Below are 10,922 nucleotides of genomic sequence, written 5' to 3' on the forward strand. Positions count from 1 at the left end.
AGTTTCGCATTTTGACAGAAATTTTTATTCGTCATATTTTTTGAACGCTCAGATCGATGTGTCTCTTATTTTGGTCAATCGTTACACTATTACCACCTTATCAACTGATTTATTCAAACTAGAAAAAAATCAGCTCCGGCTTTAAAAAAATTAGTTCGTTTGGGTCTTAGAAAAAATTTCATTCTGTATAAGCTTTTTGAAAACTCTAATATGAATTTTACAAATTAGACAAATAGGCAATTAAAATAACATATTTTTTTTTCCGCACACGATTACTTAATTTTTTATAATATGAATTAAAAGTTTGGTAAAGTGAACAATAGATTTAACAAAATTAACTTTTATTACCAAAATTAATTATTGTTAAATGTTCAAAGTGATTAAAATGTTCAAAGAGAGAAAATCTGCGTAATGTACCTACCTGTCGATATTTAAGGAGCTTCCACGTAAAGACACCAAATCCGTACTTACTCTCAAGAAAATTCCACCCCAAAATATCACAAAGCATCCATTAAACAATCTCGTCTCTCTTATGTTACGCTGTGTATACCGGTCATCTGATCGACAAATAACTCTTATACGGGTTGATCAGAACTTTTTACGTTGCATATGTGCTTTTCTCTTGTTAAAATTTTGTTAACTGTTATTTTTTATTGGTAATTAATTTTGTTTAAATTAAATCACATGTTAAAGAATAAAATTGTTTACTTTCTTTGTTTCTAAAGATATCAAGGACATCCTAAACAAAAAATGTTCCCAAAACATAAGACTATAATCTACAATATAATTTCGATGCATACCCACACTTTGGGTATCTTCTCCTCCTCCTCCCTAAAGGATGTTTTAAACTTAACATAAGAAAAACATTCCTTTTCTTCCACTAGGTATTAGTTCAAAAAAGAAGTTTTAAGTAAACCTTTGTTTAACTGTGTAAATACCAAATAAAAATCTAAAATAGTAAATAAATTAGGGAAATCCGTTAATCTGTTCACGAATAAATACTCTGGTCTAATAATAGGTTGGCAAATGTATTATATTTTTGGAAAATTTTGGAATGTATTGAACTCTTAGAACAAATCTAATATTCATTTTTAATAGAGATTTCAGTTCTCTACAAATCGTTTCTCATGACTTTTGATGTAAAATAATTAGGGAAGCAGGAATTCAACAGTTCAGAATTTCCCATTAAGTTTCCTATGGACCGTTTGACGATTTATCACCCGGTATAAATCAAGTGACACAATTGTGTAATACATAATATAAAAAACAAATGTCACAATTAAACAATTGTTAGGATATTGAAAAAGTTAGACAATAAGCATCCAAAGCATCTTGTATTAGATATTAGTTGTAAACTCGTTTAGCTTCTGTGTTTAGATGACCAAGAGATATTAGGAACGAAGCTGAAAGTTTAAATTGATCATTAGTTTATTCTTTACTACTATCAATAATAATTAATAAATTACAAATAACCATTAATACATTATATTAAATTCTTTACAGTATAATTATGCAGCGAGCATTTAATGATGGTCATTATGATGCGAGCATGAGGGATACGATATGAGCCGCGTAGCGGCGAATACAAGCGTCGGATACGAGCATCATACTGCCAATTAAATGCGAGTAGTATACATGATTTTTTTCTATGACCATTCCAACAAAAATAAAAGATATATTCAAATTTGGGTCTTGTTGGGTCTGTGTTGGGAATGTTGGTCTGCCCGGATTGAAAATCGAAACGTCAAACAATTATTTTTATATACTGTGCGCCAAAATTAACTCATAATTTTAAAATTATCATTTCAGTCGTAATGAAAAAATTTTGTTTGTTCTTTTGTTCTTTGCTTTTAGAACATCTGAAATAAAAAAACTTTCATTTTTTTACGAAAAATGTATTGCAATAAAACTACCTAACATCATAAATAAATTATGGAATTAAAAAAAAGTTCAAGAAATTTAAACTATATATAATTATAGTTGCAAATATTGCCTCCTCTGGTATTTATTACTGCTTGAGAACGATCTCTCATACGGAGAATTACCGATGTTATTTCATATTGATTGATTTGATCCCAAATTTCAACTAATCATAAATATTATAATCATTTGAGCTAATGTGTTTGGTGCGTTATTAGTCTGATCAAATAAAATTACACTACATGTAAATCAAAATGTAATTCCGTACAGATTGAAATAAATTTATCAAAGTTTAGGTCAAAGCAAAAGATAATTTCAAGAAAGTATATGATTCATATGAGGGGATCATTGTTTAAATAATTAAAAATTGGTAATTTTTGCACAAAATTGACTTTTTTAACAGCTGCGGGAATTCATACAGGGTGAGTCATGAGGAACTGTACATACTCCTACCTCGTATAGAGGCCCCTATGGGGAATAACAAATGACCATTAAAAAGTGTCTGCTCCCATTGTTTAATAATATACAGGGCGAGTTTCGCATTTTGACAGAAATTTTTATTCGTCATAATTTTTGAACGCTCAGATCGATGTGTCTCTTATTTTGGTCAATCGTTACACTATTACCACCTTATCAACTGATTTATTCAAACTAGAAAAAAATCAGCTCCGGCTTTAAAAAAATTAGTTCGTTTGGGTCTTAGAAAAAATTTCATTCTGTATAAGCTTTTTGAAAACTCTAATATGAATTTTACAAATTAGACAAATAGGCAATTAAAATAACATATTTATTTTTTCCGCACACGATTGCTTAATTTTTTATAAAAAAATCAAATTTGATTATGAATTAAAAGTTTGGTAAAGTGAACAATAGATTTAACAAAATTATCTTTTATTACCAAAATTAATTTTTTTTGAACAAATATTTAATTTATGTTACCACCAATCAACTGATTTATTCAAACAAGAAAAAAATCAGGCCCGGATTTAAAAAATAAGTTCGTTTGGTCTTAGAAAAAATTTCACCATCTATACGCTTTTTGAAAACTCTAATATGATTTTTACAAATTAGACAAATAGGCAATTAAAATGGCATATTTATTTTTTCCCCACACGATTACTTAATTTTTTATAAAAAAATCAAATTTGACTATGAATAATTAAAAGTTTGGTAAAGTGAACTATAGATTAAAAAAAATAACTTTTATTAAAAAAATGAATTTTTTTTGAACAAATATTTAATTTATGTTATCACCCAAACAACTGCTTTATTCAAACTAGAAAAAAATCAGGCCAGGATTTAAAAAATTAGTTTGTTTGGGTCTTAGAAAAAATTTCACCTTGTATACGTTTTTTGAAAACTCTAATATGAATTTTACAAATAAGACAAATAGGCAATTAAAATGGCATAATTATTTTTCCCCACACGATTACTTATTTTTTTATTAAAAAATCAAATTTGTCTATGCATAAAAAGTTTGGCAAAGTTTTTGCATAGATTTAAAAAAATTAACTTTTTTTACAAAAATTAATTTACAAAAACAACGTTTTTCTTAAAATTAAAAATTTTACCATTTTTTTTTCTATAACACGTCTAGATCTAAAACTTCCCATAACACTTCTTTTGGACTCTATAGTTTAACATAGACGTGATCAAATTGATAAATTTTAAATTTTTCCACATCATTTTTGCGATTTACAAGTTTGCAACTTTTACAAGAAGAAGACTGAAAGTCTACAACAATTTTCATAGTCTTCACAATGGTAAGAGGTATATGCTGTAAAAATTCCAGAAAAAAAATATTAAAATGGAACAGAGTTGTAGCGAGTTAAACCGTGAGTTCATTTTTTTTTTCATTTTTAGGTTAAAATTCCGATTTTGACAAATTTGATTTTTTAATAAAAAATTAAGTAATCGTGTGGGGAAAAAAATAAATATGCCATTTTAATTGCCAATTTGTCTTATTTGTAAAATTCATATTAGAGTTTTCAAAAAGAGTATACATGGTGAAATTTTTTCTAAGACCAAAACGAACTAATTTTTTAAATCCGGACCTGATTTTTCTCTAGTTTGAATAAATCAGTTGATTGGATGGTAACATAAATTACTTATTTGTGCAAAAAAAATTAAGTTTTGTAATAAAAGTTATTTTTTTTTTAATTCTATGGTTCACTTTACCAAACTTTTAATTCATAGTGAAATTTGATTTCTTTATAAAAAATTAAGTAATCGTGTGCGGAAAAAAATAAATACGCCATTTTAATTGCCTATTTGTCTAATTTGTAAAATTCATATTAGAGTTTTCAAAAAGCGTATACAGGGTGAAATTTTTTTAAGACCCAAACGAACTAATTTTTTTTAAAGCCGGACTTGATTTTTTTCTAGTTTAAATAAATTAGTTGATTAGGTGGTAATAGTGTAACGATTGGCCAAAATAAGAGACACATCGATCTGACCGTTCAAAAATTATGACGAATACAAATTTCTGTCAAAATGCGAAAATCGCCCTGTATATTATTAAACAATGGGAGCAGACACTTTTTAATGGTCATTTGTTATTCCCCATAGGAGCCTCTATACGAGGTAGGAGTATGTACAGTTCCTCATGACTCACCCTGTATAAAACTTGCAAAATTAAATTTGGCCCTTAATTTATTTAAATAATTCTAAATCAAGATTAAAAAACAAATTTGCAAAAAAATATTATTTTCATAATAAACAAGCGCTATAAAACATTTTATTTTGCAGAAGATGTTGCATTGTAATACTATTATAAAGTGAAGAAAATTGGTTGCAAAATTGGTTTACTAGTTTACGAGATATTTAATTTATTTATTAAATATTACCATTTTTTCTATTGCAAAAACGCGCTTGTTGCCGATAGAGTAGGTATACAGTCGAACCTGCTTATTGGAATAGCCTTCGTGCCAGTCAAAAATATTCTTATAACCGGGATATTCTAATAACCGATCATTGGCGGCTAGTCGAAATAAGTACCGAATATACATAATATTAGTATTTGCATACTATGCCAATATGTAGTTTTACGTACTATGCCAATATGTATATGTACCTATATGATTTAAGGTCTTTTTATGTAAATTATACAGTAAGGTAACTACTACTTATCTATGTATTAAATACCAAATTACATTATGTATGTGAATGAATACAGTAATTAATATGAAATGTTGGCAATATGTAGATATCTAAATATTTTCTTATTAAAATGCATAAATTATAACAAAATTACTTATTTTTTTCTTGAGAAATCATCGACAATTATAGATTTTTTTGTTGTTAATCCTTAATCTATTGGTTGAATCAAAGTTATATTGACGGCAAGAAATGGATTGTTACATTATTCAACCTCACGTCGCGCGTCGGGTTAAAGTAAAAAAGATCTTTTTTTTTCGAATTTAACAAAGCCATGATTCACTTCTTGTAAACAAGTAGGTACTCTCTGGGTGAATTATAAATAAACTGCTTCTATCAATTATGACAGGCAACTAAGTGGGTGGTAAGGGACCGTTCAAGTATTACGTAACGCAGGTTGGGGGGGGGGGGGGGTTAAAAATCTTCAAAAATTGCGTTACGTAATACGTGAACGCCCCATTAAGGTGCGTTACGTAGGGGGGAGGACAAGAATCTACAGGTCGAGCAAGTCTCGTAAATTTCACGATTGCGAGCCACGCTTCACGCAACCGTGTTTGCGTACTTGTGTTTCGAGTTGCGTGGTCGTGCGGAGTTATATTTACCAAATTTAAATCCGTTCCAACATGCTGTCAAAATTAAATCAATATGTCAATATGGCTACTGGGTGTAAAAGATAAATCTTATTCTATCTGTTCTTAATGAGTTTTAGATAATTTTAGTTGTATTTCTTTGTAATTTTGTGTTGTACAAAGATTAATTTAACATTTTCTCTGGAAGTATTAATTTAGGAAGATAATATGCTTCATTGGTGTTGTGTTTTGAAGTGTGAAATGCAAAGTAATTGTGATAAAGTCGAGATAAAGTTCACTTTTAAACTGAACTAAATAAGGTATCTGAGAGACAACAATGGTTAAATGCAATACAATGTACAGGTTTTACTAGCGAAATGAAAATTTTCCTGTCCTGTCTGCTGTAATCATTTTATATCTGGTAAGTTACAATTACAACAGTAACGATTTTTGAAGATGTTAACATTTTAATCTTATAGGAAAACCAGCCGACTTAATCGATAATAACAATCTCCAGATTGGGTTTCTTCAATAAATATGGGCTATAAACACAATGAAATAAGTTCCCCAAAATCTAAAATGGAGTGGTATCAAAGGAGAATTAAAGGAAAAAATATTCATATTGAAATTATTTATAAGGCACTGGACTGTCTTAAATTCTACAATAATACTAGGTGGGTAAATGATTTTAGACATTTTTCATTAAGAGTAGATTAAGATTAAGTAGATTTTCATTCAGTAGATTTAAGACTTGTTTACACAGGTAGAGTAATGATGCAAGTACTTGATAGAGTAGAGTAACTCTACCTGTAAAAATGCTCAGCACAGTAGAATAGCTGGTAGAGTGTATAGTTGGAGTTAAAGTAGAGTGACTAGCAACCTATGGCAAAGTAACTACTCTATGACCACCACTACTGCCAAAATGTCTAATCGGCTGCACACTCTACCCATGGAACACGCTCAATTATGGCAGAATAGAGTAGGTAGGAGAGTACATGGGGGCGCTGTCATTCTGGCTGGAATTGTGTTTTGTGTAAATAGTGAAAATGAAGTTCACCGAAGATGAAACTTTAAAACTTGTAGAGCTATAATACGGCGAATACCAGTGTTTATGGAATTTAGGTAGTGTATACTACAGAAATAAAAGTTTGCAGCAAGCTGCGGAAGATGAAATCGTCGAAAGAATGGCAAAGGGGGCTTTGGAGTAAACGAGCTTAAGCAAAAAATTAAGAATTTAAGGTGCACTTATAATCAAGAGTGTTTAAAAATACAAAAATCGGTTTCACTATACTAGCATCAGTACTATACTTGTACTCTCCTCATGTGAATGGTATCAAGCCATTTTTGGTAGAGTACTACCGCTACTCTACTCTCCTCAAAACTCTACCCATGTAAACAAGTCTTTAGAAACAGTGGAAAATGAGGTAGCTAGTAGAGTAGTAGTAGAGTAAAATATACTGGTTTAGCAAATTACAATGTTTTAAGGTAATACAGTAGCGATAAACAGGTAGCCAAAACGTGTTCCAAGATTGTCACTGTAATTTTGAATATTTTTTCGAGGCATTTGGCACACGTATTCGTAAAATAATAAAGAATGGCAGTACAGAGCCCAATTTGAAAAATATATTAAGGCTATAGGTACATAATTCGCAAATATTTTACGTGTATCCCTACTTTTTCTGTCTTTACACGGCAAATTACGTGTAGTAAAATTCACACTGGTATGGATATGTAAACATTACTAGAATGTCATTCTACTTGAAAATGTCATCATTAATTTAAAGAGATGGGTGTTGGATATTCTTGGATAACTGTTATTTTTATAATTGCAAATTATTAATTCAGTTAATAAATGTGATAATTTTTTCACTAACTATGTATTCAGTGATCGTAATAATTTATTTGCACAACAAAGACTAATACTCAATCGAGAAAAGAGGAAAATTGTTAAAGTGATTTTTTAATAATATATTGTTATGGAACGCTTACAATTTTGAACATCTTTAACAACAAAATACTTGGATCACAGAATATATTATCCTGATGTATTCTCTGCTTGGATCTTCCACAAATAATACACAATAAATAACTTTTTATTAAGTTCACGTCTTAAATCAATTATTTATCAAATACACTATATATCAATAATATTTAATCAATAACTCAACATATTCCCGATGCAATGTCAAATATTTAAAATTGTCACTGATTGTCAGTGTCTGACTGAAAATATATCGACGCTGTCAAGCCAAAACGGCATAAACGACATTCACTTGATTTTTCAGGAAACACAAAAAACTGATTATTTTTATTTTTACCAATTCTGCTTATCTGCACAGTGATTCAAAAAAATTGGTGATTTTTTTTCAAATTTTAATTTATTGTGAACATTAATGTGGCTGAAAATGTCTGAAATAAATTAAAAACTATAAAATGGCGCTTATGTCCAATCAAGATATAACATTGGTGAATATGCCAAACTTACCTCTGGCGTTTGTGTCGATCGCATCGTTGTAAGGTTAGTCAATATGGCGGTTAAAAGGGATATATGCCATTAATGAAAAAAGAAAAGAAAATCAAAAATTGTCGTTTATGCCAACAAGAAAAATGATGAAATTACGAAGATTTTTGATAGGGTTTATTTTTCATTAAGGCTATGGGTACATAATTCGCAAATATTTTACGTGTATCCCTACTTTTTCTGTCTTTACACGGCAAATTACGTGTAGTAAAATTCACACTGGTGTGGATATGTAAACATTACTAGAATGTCATTCTACTTGAAAATGTCATAATTAATTTAAAGAGATGGCTTTTGAATGTTCTTGGATAACTGTTATTTTTATAATTGCAAATTATTAATTCAGTTAATAAATGTGATAATTTTTTCACTAACTATGTTTTCAGTGATTGTAATAATTTATTTGTACAACAAAAACTAATAATCAATCGAGAAAAGAGGAAAAGTGTTAAAGTGATTTTTTAATAATATGTTGTTATTTTGGAACGCTTACAATTTTGAACATCTCTAACAACAAAATACTTGGATCACAGGATATATCAATCTGATGTATTCTCTGCTTGGATCTTCCACAAATAATACACAATAAATAACTTTTTATTAAGTTCACGTCTTAAATCAATTATTTATCAAATACACTATATATCAATAATATTTAATCAATTTCTCAAAATATTCCCGATGCAATGTCAAATATTTAAAATTGTCACTGATTGTCAGTGTCTGACTGACAATATATGCTGACAATATTATATTCGGTTGAGTGCGTTGTAAGACAAAGACAGATTTGGAAAATATTACCACGGCATTGTGTTCATTTTTTTCAAATCCTGAAAAAACCAATAAATATTTTTGAAAAATTTAAACGCAGAATGAAAGACTAAATTATTACCGAGGGCCGAAAGTCCCTTAGAATAAATAAAAAGTTTATTTTGAATGAGATATTTGAAATTAAAAATCACACTAAATTTTCTCTTAGTTTTTTCACCCCTGTAACTTATTAAAATAAACATTATAGAAGTTCTCAGGGACTTTCGGCCCTCGCTAATAACGTAATCTTTCATTCTGCGTTTAAATTTTTTAAAAATACTTATTAGTTTTCTCAGGATTTGAAAAAAATGAATCCCCATTTGAATAGCATTGCAGCCGAAAATACGTACCGATCCTCTTAATATGTGGAAATTACTCTGTAATTATACAATATTTAAAAAACGAGCCTGTACCGCCATTAAGAAGAACAAAAAAATACACTTTCTTCAAATAAACTTTTTTATCCGATGCCTAGATTTTGTGTAATTTTGGAACTACTAATGAAATAAAAAATTTTAGTAGTTCCAAAATAACACAAAATCTGATAAAAAAGTTGTATTTGAAGAAAGTGTATTTTTTTGTTCTTCTTAATGGCGGTACAAGCTCGTTTTTTTATATTGTATTTAATTACAGACTAATTTCCACATAATAATATATTTTTCAAATTGGGCTCTGTACCGCCATTCTTTATTATATTACGAATATGTGTGCCAAATATCTTGAAAAATATTCAAAATTACAGCCGCAATCTTGGAACACATTTTCGCTACCTGTTGATCGATACTGTTTCCTCTTAAGATAGTCTTAATAGTTATTTATGATATAAGTATTAAAAGTACAATTTTAAGACGCGCATGTGAAAGTTAACTTGAAAAAATAATTTTATTAATGTTTTGACTTCCACATCAGATGTCATTGTCAAAATACAAAATATTTATTATTATTAGGTTTGTTCTAGCAAACAGTCAAACTAGTCAAAAACCATCAGCAAACAGTTGGTCAGTAAAAGAACATAATACAGTCACCAGTGCGATCCCCTCTACTCGCTCTGGTCCACTATTCGCTGATGGTTTCAAACTGATGCTAGAACAAACCTATTATTATTATGCATATCATTATCTGTAAATAATATTTCTTCTGATTGTTAATTGTAAAGGATAGAAAAATTACCATTTATTTCATTTTTTTTTAGAATCAGCTGAGAGAAGTGGTCTACAAAAAACCAGGAAGGAAACGGAATATGTGGCTACGAAAGGCAAAAGAAAGGTTTACAAAGCAAATGTGACACATTTTTTTGAAATATTTAGGAATATCAGTAAATTGCATTAAAAGAATGTATGAAAAGATTTTGTTCAATAAAAATGTTTATATTTATCAAGGATGTATTATTTGGTATGGCCACATATCGTCAGTGATGTAATAATACATCCTATCTGTTTTTTCATGAGTTTTGTAAGAGAGACTAAAAACTTGTCTTAGGGTCACCTCCTGTTTTCGTATGATATTTTTTGACTTGTTTTGTAGTAAATTAAACTATCTATGAACTACAAAACAAGTCAAAACTTACATATGAACACAGGAGGTGACCTTAAAACATGTTTTTCCATCTCTCATACAAAACTCATGAAAAAACAGATAGGAGGTATTGTCACATCAGCAAGGATGTACAGTGATAAGTGCCCTAATAACCGGCAAAATATGGGCAACATATTTAGTTGTGAGATAAAAAGAAATGAAACTAGTCGAGCTGGGAAATTTAGCGAAATTAACCTTTAAATTTACGTTATATTGATCCCACCTTTACACATATCGGAGGAGTATGTCAACTAAAACTGTCACTGTGACAGTGGTAGTTTCCAAACTCGTCTGATACGTCTGAAGGTGGTACACAATCAATACAATCTAAATGTATAAGTTAATATCGCTAAATTTCCCAGCTCAACTAG

The 10,922-nt window shown here is 29.4% G+C and overlaps 1 long non-coding RNA gene across 1 annotated transcript; it reads left to right on the forward strand.

The window, feature by feature from the left end:
• The first annotated feature begins 5,542 nt into the window (after nucleotides 1–5,542).
• Nucleotides 5,543–10,350, forward strand: LOC126889899 (uncharacterized). The gene is made up of 3 exons (XR_007700215.1): nucleotides 5,543–6,066; nucleotides 6,125–6,319; nucleotides 10,169–10,350. It is a non-coding gene; the product is annotated as an uncharacterized LOC126889899 (long non-coding RNA).
• Nucleotides 10,351–10,922: the final 572 nt, after the last annotated feature.

This window comes from Diabrotica virgifera, chromosome 8, assembly GCF_917563875.1.
Source record: "Diabrotica virgifera virgifera chromosome 8, PGI_DIABVI_V3a".
In the NCBI taxonomy this organism is placed as follows: Eukaryota; Metazoa; Arthropoda; class Insecta; order Coleoptera; family Chrysomelidae; genus Diabrotica; species Diabrotica virgifera.